The sequence below is a fragment of the Nyctereutes procyonoides genome, unplaced genomic scaffold, assembly GCF_905146905.1.
Source record: "Nyctereutes procyonoides isolate TBG_1078 unplaced genomic scaffold, NYPRO_anot_genome, whole genome shotgun sequence".
Lineage (NCBI taxonomy): Eukaryota > Metazoa > Chordata > Mammalia > Carnivora > Canidae > Nyctereutes > Nyctereutes procyonoides.
Window position 1 is genome coordinate 39106751 of NW_026575146.1, and position 18927 is coordinate 39125677.

Sequence of the window (18927 nt, forward strand, 5' to 3'; positions counted from 1 at the left end):
TACATAGGCCAATGTGGCCCAATATAGTAGCTAATAGCCATGTGTAGCTATTGAGCACTTGAAATGTGGCTCACCCAAACTGAGGTGTGCGGTAAGTGTAAAACCACACTGGGTTTCACAGACACAACTCCACACACACACAAAAAGGCAAAATGCCTCATTAATAATTTTCAATATCTATGACATGTTGAAATGATAGTATTTTGGATATCTTGGATTAAATCAATATCATTAAATGAAATTTCACCCATTAATTTCACATGTGTCTTTTTCCTTTTTTAAATGTGGCTGCCAGAAAATATAAAGTTATATATATGTAGTTTGTACTATTATCTAGTTTTCAGCACTACTTCAGGTTGTGATGTAGGGCTTATTCTCTCTCTCTCTCTCTCTCTCTCTCTCTCTTCTCTATCTTTATTTTTTTTAACCAGGAATTGGGCAAGATTTCTATTCAGAGCAACTGACCTGTTTTAAAAGAAAATCACAACCATGTGGGAATATGAAAGACACTTAATTCAGTTTTATGTTTTGTTTTTGAAAGACAAAGGTATCTAAAATGTCATGCTAAACCAATTTTAAAATTAAGAACAGAGATCATAAATATCTTTTTGTTGTTGTTGTTGAGTAAAGACTCAAAATCCACTTCAATTCATGTGATGGCCAAGGAGAAGTAGGAACCCAAAATGGCAGGAGAGGGAGGCAGGCCACCGGGGTGGAAGAAACTTGTCCTTCCTTCAGAGTATTAATTTCATGCTCATACTCCTAAGAATCCTGAAAGAGAAAGGTACGCCTAGAACACAAATACCTTCTTGGGCCATGTGCCAATTATCCATGCTAATCATGGTTATTCAGCTGAATTACCCCAAATTACATACAAGGGACGCACCAGAGTGTCCTCTGGATTTCTCCTTTGTGGTATAGCCACTCTCTGGGGATGACCAAAGATTCCCTCCCTAGAGCATACAATGGGCTTTTCCAGTTGGGGACCAGGGTGCTGCTGGGTGAGAAGGAATAGCTGCAGGATGGGATTGGCTTTCCCTCAGCATGTCTGATGGTCTCCAGTTGCAGCCACTTCCACAAAAAGCTAGAACTGTAGAATCGTAGAATTGAAACACCAATCTGATCTCCTGGCTGCATTTGCCCAGGGAAGAGCATGAGAAGGAAGGTGTCATGATCCCTGGCCTTGAAAAGAGGCCTCCTCAGGGAGGATGACTACTCAGGCACTCAGAGCGAAGGACACAAAGCCATGGGGGTAGGCCTCTCAGTGCAGGTTTTCTTCTCCCATCCGCAGGCTCAGTAGCCGGGCTCAGGGCTGATGCTGAGAGCTGCCAGCTGTCCCCTCGTGTCCCTGTTGTCAGACTTTGCCAGCCCATCACCACAGGATCCAGAAGCAATCGATCAAAGCTCTTGTCTGAGGCCTTGGGCACTGGTTTCCACTCCCACTGCCAACCTAGAGGCCACAAAACGAATTCCAAAGCATCTGCTTGATTTCAACACTGTTATTGCTGCTATATATAAACAATGTTTTAATTTTAGGTATTCTACAAAGCAAAATAAAACAAACAACCGCAAAAACAAATAAAGAGATCATTGACTTTGAGATTAAATTGATCCACATGGTTTTATTTTAGTTCAAACGTCACTTTTCACAGCTGGAAATGCCACATTACCAAGGGGCTGGGTAACTTTTCCGAGCCTCGTCACCGCCTGGGATCAAACATGTTCTTAGTGAGGGCCCTCAACTCTCTCTATCCTCCCCAGTTGCTCCACAGGCCCTCCAAGGGGGTTTGGGCAGGGCGAGAGTGTGGGCACTCTGGAGGCCTCGGTCCTATCTGTGAGCATCTTTGATTACCTGCCCTACAAGTCCCAGCCAGAGCATCTGCTCTTCATCCTACCTGGGAGCTAAACTCATTTGGGGCGTTTTTAGGCTGAACTAACTTCCCATGATCCACCTGCTATCAGTTCCTTCCCTAAGCAACCACTGCCCACAGCATGCTACATATTTGCTCTCCTAAATCTTACTCGAGCATCCTGTGAATTATTTTCTTGCCACGTGTGTTGGATGCTTGAGCAGAGTTGGTTGAATTGTTCCCAGAACTGTTTATGTTGCTGTCTTTGTTATTACAACTATCTAATTCAATTAAATATAACATAAATCAGTGGAAAATGAATTTGGAAAGAGAATTTTCTCTGTCAACATTAAGTCAAATGTTTTGAACTGTCTTAGGAGACCTGTAAAGTTTAAGGGGAAAAGAAAAATCGTAACAAGGGGAGGGGCAAAAAAAAGAAAAGAAAAATCGTAACAATCTAGAGGGAGTCGGTGTGCTGATTATTTCACTGGTTTTCATTTAAGACTTGCTTCCATTAAGAAAAAAAATTAAAACTGGAAATGAGATGATATGTATTATTGCTGTGGCTCATCTATGAAAGACAATGCAAAGGTCAAAGCAGCTGTCCTGAACTCAAAGAGTAATCTTTGGTCTTATATTAAATGTTAACAAATAAATGTAAATGTATACATTTTGAGTTAGAACAAATTATGTAAAGTGTGCATCACTTGTGATGGATGAGTGAGTCCATAGTAACTGACTGACCTATCATGTATTTTCATATCACAGAGATAAGAAGGTTCTATATTTGAAAAGCAGGAAGGGGGAAGGGCATACATGTATTTCAAAGAACAAAGGTTAATATCTTTTGCGACTGTCACATGACTAAAGCAGCCATTTTTATTGCCAGAAACTTTGAGAAAGTTACTTTCCCATACTTGCTTCTCCCTAAGCCTTTTAACAACTGGTCACAGAACACAAGTTTTACTCCACAGGTTAAGTTCTTGTTTTCTTGTTCCTTTTTCTCAAGACCAATCTACATGCCTATAACCTGTTTCTGGTAACTGCCACGAAGCAGGGCTGCTCACTTTCCGATGAACGCTTCTGCCTTAGCAGCCAATAGAGTTTACCTTTTCCTCCTTTATTTTCTGGTTGATTTTATTCTAGGACTCTTGACAAAGAAAGTGCTTAAAAATATTAATAATCAGCTGATCAAATAGAGTCAAAGCTCAGAGACAGTACTGTCACTTATGCTAACTTTGAATCCCACAGGAGTTCCTTCGTGTCTCCTCTAGGGATCCTACACATCATAGGAAAGTAATAATCCTAACTCAGACGAAACTAGGACCTAGCCCTTCAGCAAGATGCTGAACTTAAAAAAAGTGCAACATCCCCCCAAATGTATTTTGGAGCTTCACAGAAGTCTCTCAGACTCTAGAATATAAAGCCCCCTCCTCTCCTGTCTCCTCAGAACTCCATCACAATGGCAAATTGCCCCCCACACCTCCCTCCCTTCTACTCCCCATCAAGCATTGGCATTCAGTCTAGGCTGTCTGGTTCTCTCCTAGGTCTAAGAATCTCTTGTTTGCTTATCTTCCAATAACTTCCTTCCCTTGCACCATTATCACACAAGTCAAAACAGACACTTTTCAATATTCCCCCCACTAACCCACCCATTTCCCTGATCTACATAACAAGTCTTAGGTGCAGAAAAGTGGGAAAGGCTTTTAATCCCTTACAATAATAGGAGTTGATTTCTGTGCCATTCACATGAACAGCACTGGCTCTGTTATCTGCTAAACTTTGGTCTCTAACTCTTAACAACAGTCAAACTAAAATTTTCTTATGTGTGTGATCTTTAAAAAGTCACATCATCTCCCTGAGTGTGAGTTTCCTCAGCCTTAAATATAGAAAACAACCACCCCTCACAGACTGTGAACATTGAATTTGACGCTAATTTGCAGGATGCTTTACAATGTAGAAGCACTTTCTCAGATGGTAGATCCATGGGATGGCAAAGACAAGACCCCGAAGAGGAATTATGACTCATTGAAAGTCATGTTCTGGAATGTTTTCAGATGTGGGCTCATAGAATTGCATAAAACTGCCCAAGTTGAAGATGATAATTCACCCTGAACAATTTTTCAAATGGTAGAGGATAAAATTCTTTTTAAAGGTAGTAAAGACATAGCTTTCACCTAAGTATAAAATGAATACATAGCAAAGATTTCCATGTAACTATTAATTAGGAACCAGACAGATATTACAACAATTTTAAAGGAAATCTAAAGCGTGGACACATATGGCATTAAGTAATTAACCAGGGCGGATGTTAGCCTGAGGTGGGCACTAATGTCTTGGCAGCTATATAATCAAACCAGAACTTAAGCTGGAGTCAATTCCTAGAAATGCCTCAAAGTTAAGAAATCAAAATTTAAGAACACTCAAACAGCCAATGGGGCTCTCCTAAATAAGGCAACCACTTAAGCTGTAGCCATCAAATAATCTGCTTTGCTTTGCTTCTGAGCCTGATCTGCAGAAGTCTTTCCCCAGCTCCTGACAATGGAGCACCCCCGACCACTTTTGGTTAGAATGGTTGTTTGCTCAAATAAACTCTTGTAAATTTTAACATGCCTCAGTATATCTTTTAACAGTTCATAGGTGGTCAGGAATGGCCAAAATAAATATGCTTAATAGTTGCAAAACTGGCTTCTTCTATGATCGCGAAAGTGGGGGGATAAATCATTGGTGTATCCATTAGACACAATACAGTGAGTTCTCATTATTTGCTGATTCAATATTTGCGAATCCACCTATTTGCTAAAATACATGGGTTCAAAAAGCTTCATTCGGGTGTGAGTTATAGTGGTGTTGGCCATTAATTAAAGGCTAATGAATCAACACTGCCTATGAAAGAACGTGTGTCTAAACAGAAATACACATAAAACAAGGCTATGTATTAATTGGTTGATAACAATGTAACCAGAGGCTCACAGGAACCTAATACCGTGTTTCCTGTAAAAGCAATGTTTCAGTATTCACTAATTCAGTGTTCATGGCAACTTTATAGAAATAACTACTGTGAATAATAAGACTTAACTGTATTTGTTCTTGGATAAGAATCAGTTTTATTAGCAACAGGTATCTATGATTTATAGAGTTTTAAAGTAGCTCAAAGACAATAAAAGACACAGATAACTCAGAAGTGTTATCCTGTCCAGGCAGGACACCCAGTAGTGTTTTTGCCCATTTCAAAATCTTTCATGATTTTTTTGACACAGAAAAAAAGAAGTTGTTTCAATTAAACAAAATAAGCAGTGGCTGTCAGATTACGAAACAAATTCTCTTAAAATTTCCACTTGCTTACTAACACTTAATCTTCTAGCCTGTTAAAATAAATGATCCCATTCATTGCATTCCTATTTGTATAATTGGTCATATGATGACTTCTTCAGGAAATGATGATAAAATTGGAATAATTGCAGGGGAGGGGTTATTAGGAAAACGAAGGTAGGAAGGAGGTGGACATACAGGCTCTCTCATTCAACCCTAGAACTTCTCAGCAAGCAGGTGAGATTACAGTTATTTTGCAGAAGAGAAAACATAAATTCTGACAAATTAAATAATGTTAAAAAGGACACAAATGGGTAAATGGATTGGATCTATTTCTAGATCCAAGTCCAGGGCTTTTTCTACCCCCTAAACATCCTCTGTGTTTTATCAGTTTTTGGAAATCACTTGTCTCACCTTTCCCTCTGGTTGGTGATTGAAACTGGAAGGTAGATTCAATCTCAGTGTAGGATCTTGATGTCTTCACAAAGCTGTATCTATTTGTTGATTTATTTACCTACAGTCTTAACTTTTTTCCCCTAGGAAGACCAAAGGAAAGGAGAACTTCTGCGCTTGGATCTGAGGAGGAAAATAAGCTACAAGGTTAAAGGACCTAAGATGTGCTTAGAGAGGCAGAAGCTAAACAAATTCCTAATACTCCTATGTGGTAAGAAACGTACCCTACTCCCTCTTCTTTAACTCTGCATTTCCTATCTATAACTATCTCAATATTCTCAAGAAGCCAAGGTGAAGGAACAGTTTACATAACTCAGTTCTTTTGCCTTTTGGATTAGTGACAGGTGTTCAGTAGTTGACATAATTACTGAAAAGTTACAATATCAATTTCTTGGTCTGTCAGCTCACCATGTCTAGATACCTGTTTATTCTTTTTTTAAACAATATATTTATATTTATTTTATTTATTTATTTATTCATGAGAGACACAGAGAGAGGGGAGGTGCAGAGACACAGGCAGAGGGAGAAGCAGGTTCCATGCAGGGAGCCCGATGTGGGACTCGATCCCAGGACACTGGGATCACGGCCTGAGCCAAAGACAGACACTCAACCACTGAGCCACTCAGGGGTCCCCTGACTGTTTACTCTTGAAAAGTGTTCTTCCTTAAATCTTTATAACACTATGATAGATAGATAGATAGATAGATAGATAGATAGATAGATAATAGAATGAACAAAGATACAAACATATTTACTTAGCTACATAAGTACATAAGCATATGGTTCCATAGGTAATTATGTCAAATGGATCCTAAAGTTTTTACAATCCTTATTTACATGACATACATAATATTAGAGGACCTGTTTTTACTGCAGTATTTCATATATAAGTGAAACACAAATATTTCAATATTTTATATATAAGTGATACACAAATAAGCTGTAGTTTTAATCATCCCAAGAAGCACAACAGAGCAAGAAAAGGATTCAAGGCAACTGAGTTCTCAGGGTGACAGAAAAGCAGTAATTCCATAAAGGGAACTGCAGAGAGGGTCTCTATGTTCTCTTCCATATTTGAATTATTCTGTGTTTTGTGTGAAGAGAAAAATCAAGGACATCTGCAAATACGTTGGCAAGCTCTAGCATGGTGCAGAGGTTTTTTTATTTAGCTAAGCTGGAGTTGATTTCCCAGAATCCTCTTCGCCAGCAGTTGAGTTCTGGGTTGGGGCTGCAACAAGAGAATCTGCGTGTGATTTGGAAGGTGGCAGTGAAGCAACGGACATTACACCCACAAGATGGGTGCAGGGCTGCAAGTGCAGCTACACCTGTGGATGCTGATCGGTTGGCTCCCATGATGCCTAGCAGCAGCAGCTGGGCCTCATGTGCCCCAGCCTCCGGCTGACCCACATTCTACCTTTCTGTGGCCTGGGCCAGGTGTGCATGTGACTTGGTGGAGATGGCTGCCAGCTTCTTCTTGCAAGTCAACCACATCGTTGAGGTTGGAGGTGGGGAGAGAGAAGCAGTGTGGATTTTGTCCTATGGATTCCAGTGTGCACTTGTTTGTTCTTCTTGACATTCAGCTTTTCTTCCCAAGTTCAGGTCCTGTTGACTTGCATCCCTTTTAGGGCTACCACAGAACCAGAGCAACATCTTTTTTAAAGACTTCTCCACCAGCTCCCACCATCCATATGATAAATCCCTTATTCCATATCACTCAGAGTGGCTCTGCCTCCCTGATTACACTCTGGCTGATTCACAGATCTCATGGAAAGAATGAATGTGAAGTTAAGAGATTGGATTCTAACCCCAGCTCTACCGCTGCCTAGTTGTGTGTTGGCACACCACTTGGCTTCTCTGAATCTCTGTTTTGTTAGATAAGATGAATACCAGTGGTCGCTCCAACTCAAAGTCTGAGGCGGTTAGTAAAATACCACCACTTCATTTACAACTTGCTGAGACGTGATTTTCACTCAGAGTTTAAGAATTTGTAAAAAGCAAGGCAATTGCTTTAGTCAATTCAGGCTCTGTATCTAAGATCCCTTTTAAAAATTAACTTTGTCTACTGATATTGGCATATGCTTTTGCTATAATGCTTTAAAACATTCGTTAATATGGAGCAAATGCAAATTATAGTGTTCCAAGTGACAAACTACAAAAATTCCCAGTGAATATGTGCTTGTAAAATGGCCAAGAGTATTGATTGTCATAAGGTTTGGGTTATCCTGAATACCTGTTAATGTGAGAATTGCAGGAACCTGGGACTGGGGTCTGGAACACATCAATGGTTATTCAGTGGGGTTAGCGGAAGAATGTCCGGGAGTTACCTGATAGCCATTCTTTCTTTGTCCTGCAAATTTCTGACAGTTTTTTAAGACATCTTTTTCATCAGAGCCATCAGGAACAAGTATTTCCCAAGAGCTCTTTCATTCTTCTGCATCAAAGAGCAGAGATGAAATACAAAGTTAGAGTGAAAAGTAGATTGAAATGATTGTAGGATGGACCAGGGGCTCTCTGACAACTCTTTTCAATAGAATGACAATGGGGTAAATTCTGTCAAGAGTCTCCCTCCTCCCCAGTGAAAGGCTGCATGGTGAAAACATGGCGGTGAGACAACTGAATTCGTTCATCAACATCTCTGTGCCATGATACATCATCAAAGAAATAATGATGATAGTGATAAGAGCTACTGCAACAATACCACCCTACATTTCTGAGGGACTCGTTTCTGAGCTGCTTTTGTGCTCTTTCTCTCTCCAGTTAATGACACAGATGTCTACAATCCAAATGCACCTGTGTTTAGAAACATAAGGTTCATTATGAGAACAGAGCACTGATCTCCTCCGGACCATTCCTGGATCATGAACAATGGTCACATACATAGCTGCAGAGCCAGCAGCCCCAGAATTAACTTCTCTGATGGCAGATGCATTCTTAGACTTCAAAATTCTATGCCAGTGGGAGCAAATTAGAGGCTTAAGGGATTTATTTCTTATTACATGAGGAATGCATGCACATTGATTCTTTTCCACCAGTGAGAGGTCAACAATGGCTTTCATTTAAAACAGAAATATCTCATTTAACAGAAAGGACAAGGGGAGGCCAGAGGATAATATCTAGGTAACTCTCCAAGGGTTTGGAGGAGTTTAGTGGTGTGGGAATCTTCTGGGGCCCTGGTTTCTTACAAGGCAACAATAAATCACTTTTAATTTCCTAAACATTTAGCCCAAGAGTTAAGCAAACATTTTGGGGGGCATCTAATTTGTAACAGGCACTGAGGCCATGCTTCAGGAACTTTTAGTCTGGTGAAGAAGAAAAATTGCTGCCTTATCCATTGGTTTACCTCCTATCTTTAGCTTAGCTTATAGCATCAGTTATTAGGGTGCCTTTTTGTGTTACCAGGAAATGTGGCTGATTTTGGTGGTTCTGTTTCCAATATAATCTGTTGGCAAGATGCAGAGAGCTCAGAAACTAAGCACGGAGCTTAATGAATGGTAGGGGATGTATCCCAGGACCCCTGAGTTCAATGTCTTCCCTCACCAATTCAACAAATATTTATTGATTACCTACTAGATAGAAGGGCCTGCTTATATTCCCAGAGAGCAGACAGACAATCTTCAACTAAATCAAGTAGAAAATACTAAATAGTTATAAAGTATGGTGAAGCAAACATAAAGGATGATGTGATCCTGCTATATTTAAGCTGAAAACTGAATGGCAGAAGAAGGCAGACATACAAAGTTTACAGAGAAAAGTATTCCAGGTTGAGGAAATTGATAGTTCAAAGGCCCTAACAGGAGAACCCATTGACCGACCTGTCAATGACACAAACGGAAGGGCAGCATACTAGGATAAGGAGTTGGCAATGAAGAAAAAATATCTTGTAGAGTCCATAACCCTGAAATGGAATTTTAATTTATTTTACTATTTCTCAAACTTTAATGTGTATACGAATCATATGGAATGTTTGTTAAAACACAGATTGCTAAGACCCATCTTCAGAAATTCTCTAGTGCATCTAGCATTGGGGCTCAAGCACCTGTATTTCTAAAAAAGAACCTGTATTTCTTTAAGATCCCAAATGACTCAAATGTTGCCTCCCCCATTCACCAAATTTTAAAAAAAATTGTTTTGATACATAACTTACATGCCATACAATTCACCATTTAAAGTGTAGAATTCATTTTTGGTGTTAATATTAACAGATATGTGCAATCATCTCTTTCCAGCTCTATGCAATCACCAATGTGATTTCTGTCTCTATAGACCTGCCTATTCTGGATATTTATATAATATAACTGGAATCATACAATATGTGGTCTCTTGTGACTGCTTTCTTTCACTTAGCATAACATCGTCAAGATTCATCCATGTTGTAGCATCTATCAGAACTTTTTTCCTTTTGATAGCCAAATAAGATTCCATTGCATGGATAAGCCACATTTTACCTACCACTCTGTCTGTTTATGGATATTTGGCTTGTTCCCATTTCCATTGGCTATACTTTGATAGACACTGGTGGAGAAGCAGTTGGAAGCTACCCACACCAATTTTCATGTTGAAAAGACCACTCTGATGCTGCATGGAAAACGGGCTCCCGAAAGACAGGAGTGGCAACAGGGATGATGTCAAAGAGGCTATGGTCTTGTCAAAGCAAGAGATAATGGTCACTAGAAATAGGAGAAGTGGTACTAGTAAGGGTGGAGAAGAGTGGATGGATTAAGAATGTGTATGGGAAGCAGAATCAATGGATTTATTGATGGATGAAATATGAGGTGATGAGGGCAAGAGAGAAATGAAAATGCCTAAGTTTGGGACATAAGCCACTGATGAAATTATTATGCTGTTAACTGACATGAGAAATTTGATTTCTAAGATTTCCGGACTCCCTCTGTTGCTGTGGCCATTAGAAAGGTTAGTTAGTACCTTCCCCAAAATAAAGAATTATTTTGTTCAATGTATACTAATTCTGTTTTTTCCCACTATACCACCCAGCGTATTATGAATGTTGCTATAATTTGTTTTCTGTATTAAAGGTTATTCAATTATGCAATAGAAGTAAAAAAAATCAATGGGATAGATGTATGGGCAAGTAGCTTATGAGGAATATATGGAATTCATGAGATGTATTAAATGTATTAAATGATAAGTTAGTAACCTGAGAGACATATTTAGACAAAGTGAGAAAAGCATATATGTACCAAACAAAGATAGAAATGGAGGATAAAACCATTAGACACTAAATATTCATGAGATATATGAGGCTCTGAATATTCACAATGCATTAATGTACACATATTCATGAGGTTTTACATCAGCCACCCATTAGTGACATCTATTATGGTGCCACATGTCCTTTCCCAAGAAAGATAGACAAAATTCAAAGCTATTTGTCAGTAGAAGCCCAATGCACTATCCATTGCGCCACAGAACCACCTTCCAAGCTATTTGTTAGGCTAACTGGCAAGCCATAGCTTCAATAGAGTGAACATGTATCATTGGGTCTAGGCTCCTTTTATTCTTTGGGCCCCCTTGTAGAATCCACAAGTGCTGGTTTTTGTAGCATGGCTGTCATGCGAAGGCTGATGCAGCAAAGGGGAAGAGAGACAGGATGCAGGAACATTGCATAACAGAAGATTCTGGGAGTGTGATCCTTCCACCCCGAGCTACACGTATGTTAATTTCTTACCCTGTCTTTTTCTCCTTGCTTCTGGCTGTATGTTTAATTTTTTTTTCTGAAGATTTTATTTATTTATTTGAGAAAGAGAGAGGGAGGGAAAGAGAGAGAATGAGCGGTGGGGAGAGACAGAGGGAGAGAGAGAGAAAAGCAGACTCCCTGCAGAGTAGGAAGCCCAGTACAAGGCTCAGTCCTAGGACCCTGGGATCATGATCTGAGCTGAAGGCAGACACTTAACCGACTGAGCCACCCAGGCACCTCTGGCTATATGTTTTAAATTTATTTAAAAAATTATGTGATTCAAATATGTTAATTTGATTTTTGAGCCTTTCCTTTTTCTGAGCCCTGAAATAGCTGCCTGGTGATCTATTTGGATAGATTGTATCCTGGTAATTTCCCATAAGAAGCTACAATGTGTCATTTACCAGAGCCCAAGAGAGGAAGAGGGCCTTCTCCCAGGGATCCAGGGATTAGCATGGCATGGATTTTATTCTCAGTGTATGTACCTTGTGGGTTGGACACGAATGCCAATTTAAGACTAAAGATTTCCTATTTCTCTCATATTTACCCAACAGTGCCCTTTTGTTTGGGGCCAGCCAATCTGAAATCAAATGTGTATATAATAATAAACTGCATTAATTATCCCAAAAGCACATCAAAGAACCATCAACACAAATGAGATAGCTATAAATCCAACAACTCCAAAGTGAAGTGAAGGGTTTAACGGGTTTAACACAACTGTGACAATTTAAGGGTAAATGCTGAATTCAGGAGACAAAAACAACCTGAAAATCAAACCTAGTTGAAAAGTTTAATGTCCAAGGATGGACCTGGTATTTACTAAGGCCCAATGCTCCAAAGACGAGAATGGCCTGAATGGTTAAGACTAACCATGCAACTGCCCTCTCTCTCCTTACCTTCTTCTTGTGGAATGTATTGAAAAAATCTTACAGGATACAAGACTTAGCCTTATTTCACATGCCCACAGATACATACAAAAAAACACAAACCAAGACGTGTCCACTACAACGTATAAATATGAAAAAACTAGTTTGGAAATTATTTAACAAAGGAAAGGAGAAGGAAGAGAATTCAAGAAAGAGAAACAAAATGTTATCCTAGAGAAAGGAGGCTTTTTGGCACTTAAAATGAAATTTTCCATTTGAAACTCAGCTCTCCCACTGTGGAATCTGAGAATGTCTAACACTTCTGAGCAGAGCCCAGGTTGAGAAGCAAGGAAAGGGAACAATTTTCCATTCAAAGCTCCCACCTTGCAAATCTATTTCCATTTCTTCATTTGGCACAGCCAATATTGGCTCTGCCTTTGGTTCCACATCCATCTGGGGGAATCATTTGACTGAAATAGAAGGATTAGCAAATGCTTCCCAAATTAGTTATATTACATTACATTCTATATGGCAATTTGTCCACATTTTTAAGTAAAATAAAAGGAGGGGGCCTAAAATAAAGTTACTTACAACAGGGTCCACACTGACTTTTACTGATAAATAAGTTTCTATGTGCTTTTACATATGTCATCTTACTATTTCATACTCACCACAACTCTGGTTTGAATGTAAAATGGCATTATGCATTTTGCCAGGAACTCATATCTGAGCGATGCTTTGAATAGTGCTCTAATCTCAAAGAAGAGTTTATCTTGCCTACTGATGTGTTTCTCTGTGGTCTGCTGAACTGTGTGGACTGGGTACACAGCTGTCACCTGACACGGTGCAGAGAGAGCCAACAGTACATTTACCTCACCTCATCAGGGGCCACTGTGCTACCATGTGTGTCTCAGCAGTAAGAGTGAATGGCATGAGCAAACAAGAGCCAACCACCTAGGATGGCATCATTTCCCTCTCTAACACTGGGAGTCTGGGGGTCTAAGCAGCAATACACTGAGAAGTATACTCCACAAATGGGTGCAAGATGTCCTACAGCTCATGCTAGATAATGTCAAGGACACTTCTATCCAAATAAATGGATATCAGAATCATTTTCAGGGAGGAGTATGGGGTGTGGGATTACTGTTAAAGAGACACAGAATAGCCCTGTGTTCTTAGGCAGCCATCTCCTGGGGGATGGCCTGAGGCAACAGCATGAGCTTTGAATATCGAGTTTGAGATTTCACTGCAAACCCTGCTTTGTCACACTCTACTTTTGACTTTGGAAGAGTCTTTGATTTCCTCTTGAAAATGGTGAGTTAGGGCCAGATAATTACTTGTTTTTTCCAATTTCAGCTCAAAAAATAGAATCACGGAACATCAAATTGGTTTTATAGTGTGCCTGGGCTCAAAGCAGGAATTGCTACTGCCTGCTTCAATGAAACATGAACATCCACATTTAAAGGAAAATGGAATATAACCCAATGACCATGACAAGAACTGATCATAGCAATCCTGATGACACAACCAGACTAGATGCATTAAAGTTGAAGGAAGGATGCGGTACCATCAAAAGAATTAACAGACTTCCTGAACTATAAACTCAGAAAATGTGGAGGCTGCTGCTGTATGAAGGCAATGTAACTTGGCTCCAACCAAGAAGAGAAGATAACAGAGCCATCCTCTTGAGTGGAGACATTAAGATCCTGGCCAGCAGTGGCCATACCACACAGCATAGAAAATCTCATTGGGTCATATGATTTGGGAGTTTGACTCCTGGGTATTTGGGTGGAATGAGACAATACAGTGATAAAGGAACAACTACCAAAATCACCATTGAAAATGCACTCTTCTTTATTTATTTATTTATTTATTAATTTTTTTTGAAAATGCACTCTTCTTTAATGGCTCCTTGTATTGGTGAATTGGAGCAGGGAAAAGGGGGCTGATGGAAATGTATTTCTCATCCAAATGCATCTCTCTCCTTTTGCAACCTTTGCACAATCTCTTCTGAACTGAACTTGGCACAGTGGCTTAGGCTGCCTGTTCGTCCAACACTAAGGGTGCTGTCAGCACTCTGAAGATAGCGCACTAATCATATTTGTTTTGGCCTCTCTGCTTCAAGGGCAGATGGTTGTCATGCTGATTGGAAGGGAGGTGTTGTGACAGGGGAAGGGCACGTGCCAGAGCTAGCCAAAAAAGGATGCTGGGATGTTTCCATACAAAACAACTATCTCTAGAAATGTTGTAGGGAAATGTAGCATTCTAGAAATTTCTAGAAACAAAGGAGCTAGAACCCCAAGGACCAGAAGTCTCCTCAAATTCACAATGCAGGAGGACTCAGGTTTGAGTGGAGGCCAATGAGAATACAAACTAATGGGCATGCTCCTGAGGTAGAGTAGCTTCAGATCTCATCACCTTGGAAACTTGATCCTGTCCTTTTGCATCATGTGGGTTCATCTGGCCAGTTTGGCTTTGGCTTCCAGCTCATCTCTAGGACATCAGAAACTCCTCTTGTATAACGGCTATAGGGAAAATATTTGTGGAGGGTCTACTGTGTACTGTGCATCACTCATGTTTGTTGGACCAGGTTAGGTCTTTCCTGAAAATTCAGATGCTACCAAGAGAAAGTGTGAGCTAGGGTCCCATAGGGTCACACCTCTTGGTCCAGGCAGTCCTACACGCCTGCATTCATAAGGAGCTCCTCATTGGCTGAATTACTTCCTGCTGTGCTCTATAAATCAGAAAATATTTGTTGGGCACCTATTTAGCACCTAGTACAGTGGAGGGGGTGGTGCCTCAGGAGATGATAAAGATTTGCAAGGCTTTCACCACCTAGTCATACATTTAAAATCAGACTAGGGGCTCACATGCTAATGACATGCTCGTTCTGTGATATGGGAATGTCTCTGGACAACTTAATGCTGATTGTTGGGCCTGCGGGATCGAGGGGGTTTCAGGAGGCACCAACAAAAAGGTGGCAGGCCCTCCATCTTGTCACCCTTGCCTCGGGACTTTCCCGACCCTAGCAGACCCCCCAAGGACACGTCATCAGGGAGACAGGACCTAGTCAGGAAACTTGAGCCGTCCCTCACCCAGACCCCATATAAGAGCATCAGCAGCTATCGCCCCATACCAATTCCACCAGTAATATGCCCTAACACCTATCACCCCATACAGACACAACCCCTTACTCCCTCCCCACTTAAAAAAGCCCCCTTGTCCTCTCCTGGGCGCCACTTCCTGGGCCCTGCGACTTCCCCTTCACTCCCTTGTGGGTTCCTGGTACCTCGCTTGAGAGCGCTTGCATTAAAAGCCTGTTTCGACCAACTTTTGCCTGGCCTCTCTATTTCATTTCATTACCAATCAGATTAAACCTGACACTTTGATAAGTGAATATACTATCATTTCTGCTAATACTTATATTTTGTGGCCTAGTCTATAACCTTGCAGGGGTAGTGTCCTAGAGCTGCCATGCCAAACTACCGCAAACTGATCTGCTTGGAAGAACAGAAGTGTACTCTCTCACAATTCTAGAGACCAGCAGTCTGAAACCAAGGTGCTAGGAGGGCTGCACTTCCTTTAGTGCTGAAGGACAGGTTTTATTGCTTGACAGCAGCATCCCTTGTCCCATGCGAGGTAACACATTCCCAGATGGGATGGCTAATTTTACATGTCAAGTTGGCTGGGCTCAGGGATGCCCAGATAGCTGATAAAATATTATTTCTAGGCATGTCTGTGAGGGTGTGTGGGGGAGGAGATTAACATTTGAATCAGGCTGAGTGAGGAAGATCCACCCTTACCAACATATAATTTGTTGTGGGCTTATATAGAACAAAGAGGCAGAGGAAAAACAATTTCCCTCTCTCTTTTTGAGTTGGGCGTTCCATCTCCTCTTGCCTTCAGACTTGGTACTCCTGGTTCTCAGGCCTTTGGACTGGGACTGAATTATACTAACTACTGGCTTTCCTAATTCTCTAGCTGCCAGATAGAAGATTGTAAGACTTCTCACCTTCCATAACCAATCCCTATAATAAGTCTCTTCATATATAAGTCTATATATACCCTCAGAGCTCTGTTTCTCTGGAGAACCCTGTCATATAATCCCTAGGAACTAGGGTGAGGTATTCATGGTGGATGAGCACCAGGTCCAGCCAACAGGAAGTCACAATCTTACTTTTCTAGGTATGCATTTTGGTAAACACCGCTCAGCACCACACATCTACGTGGGCCACTTCACCTCTCTGAAGTGGGAGAATGGTCTCATCTGTGGTGGGGGGCAGTGAGATGTGGCATGAGAAAACCCTCGAGAATGAATTTGGCTCAGACAATGTTCATTCATGTTTTCCCCTTTTCCTTCCCTTCCCCTCTCTCCCCTTAGCTATAATTTTCCAGGAAACATTTGCTTTGAAGGTGTGTCTTTTCCTCATCATTAAGATACAAATTTGGCATCTATTAGCCCTACCTGCTATTTATGGATTCCTGCTTATACCCAGAGTTCCCTGGCAGGCCTGGGTTAGGCTGATGAACCCTTAGGTTCTCTTTACCCATCTTTCACTATTTCATCCAACAGGGGACTTTAGCCAACAGTGATTTACTTCAGGGCCAAGCAATCTCCCGTAAGAATAGGCCATTATGTGTTATCAGTAGGGGCTTCAGAAACCTCTTGGTCAGGGTTGGCTTTCATTGTCGTTATTGTTGTTGTTATTTTTTAATAAGGAGGTGGGGAGTTTCTGTCTCAGACAATGAGGATATTATTTAAGAGAGAGAGAGAAAAAGATCACAATAAAATCTGAAACATTACTTATAGTTTTATCCTTATATCAGCCATATGTTACATACTTATCTTCTAAAAGAACAAAACAATAAAAAAGAAGAGGGAAAATAAAGTGAAGAATAAAATTCTACTTCCACAGAGTAGTTTCTACTTTGAAATATTTTCTTTATCTTGTTTTTTGTGATACACACACACGTGCACATGAATAATGCAAGTAAATTTTTGATATAACTAAGTTATCCTAATACTTTCTTTTTAAAATAAATTATAAGCACCTATGAAAGTTATCCCCGAAGTTCATTAATACAATAAGATTTGTAAAGTAGATAAATAGTTTCAAAAACATCCATGTTACTGAATATTTTTGATCAGTAAATTTCTTACTTTGTTAATGTTATTCATGGAAAAGTGGATTTAAACATCTTGTGGCTATCCTCTGAAAACTGGTGTAATCTCATAGTTGGATAATTGAACTATATTCCTTTCATCACTCATCTGAGCATTTCCACCAGGAAAGGACTATGCTAGGTGTTGAGGACAAAATGATGGAGGTGCCTGGCTGGCTCAGTTGGTAGAGCATGTGACTCTTGATCTTGGGGTGGTGAGTTCCAGTCTATGTTGAGTGTGGAGTTTTCCTAAAAACAAAAACAATAACAAAAACAAAGCTTCCCCACCCTTGCTGGTGTGCCCAGGCTTCAGAGTCACTGATTTATTCTTGAGAATCCTCTACTCTCATCTATCCTCATGGGTGAGCTTCAGGATGTTCAACTCACAGAGATCAAACCACTCCTAAATGGTAACACTGGTACACAAAACTTTAGGACTTTTGCCTACCAGGAACATGACACAGAAACAACTCAGAGTTTGATCCATGCCACCATAAGAGTCCTACCAAAGGGAAACAGACAAGTTATTCTGACAACAGACATTGGTCCCAATCAACAATCCTGTTTCCTGGGATGGCTTTAGCTCAGTGGTTGGACGTCTGCCTTTGGCTCAGGTTGTGATCCCTTGGTCCCAGGATCGAGACCACACTGGGCTCTTCATGGGGAGCCTGCTTCTCCCTCTGCCTGTGTCTCTGCCTCTCTCTGTGTGTCTCTCATGAATAAATAAATATTAAAAAAAAATCCTGTTTCAATGTGTTCTTTAACTTTGAAGATCTGCAAGAGATCACCCAGCACTTTGTTGTCTGTCATGAGGATGCCCTAGGCCAGCAGGAAGGTGTACTTTTTTTTCCCAACAGGGTCCCAGTACTCTGCGGTGAATGAGCTGGCTGAAATGCTGCCTCCTGTTCTTACCCACTTAAGTCTGAAAAGCATCATTGGGATCAGAGTTGGAGCTGAAGCTTATATCCTCAGCAGATTTGCATTCAATCATCCAGTGCCTGTGGAAGGCCTTGTGCTCATTAATCTTGACCCTTGTGCTAAAATCTTGATTGCCTGGGCAGCTTCCAAACTAAGCACCAAATGGTGTTCATCGGCTCATCTCTCCACCCTCTCTCAAAATGTCTTACTCACATTTTTATTTTTCCACTAAAGTATATAGCAGTTAAAGGCAAAAAAGTTTTAGGTATACAGCTTGTTGAATGTTTACATATGAAACTGCCACTCAACCAATATACAGAATATTTTCAGGGCCAAGGATTCTAGTACCTTTAATTAACATTTCCTTTCCACACATAACTGTTATTTTGACTTCTGGCACATTTGATTGGTTTTATCTATTCTTAAACTTCATACAATTAGAGTGACAGAATATGTATTCTTTTGTCCCTGGCTTCTTTTATTCATTATTGTCAGTGATCTTCCTTCATGTTGTGTGTAGCGATAGGTCTTTTTAATTCTTGTTCAGCAAGTCTATGGTGTGAATACACAAAGTGAGTTGTTTGTTATTTGGTTATTATGAATAAAGCTCCTGCAATTATTCCTTAAAAAAAAAAAAAAGATCACCAGGCCTATCTCTGCCCTGAGGAAT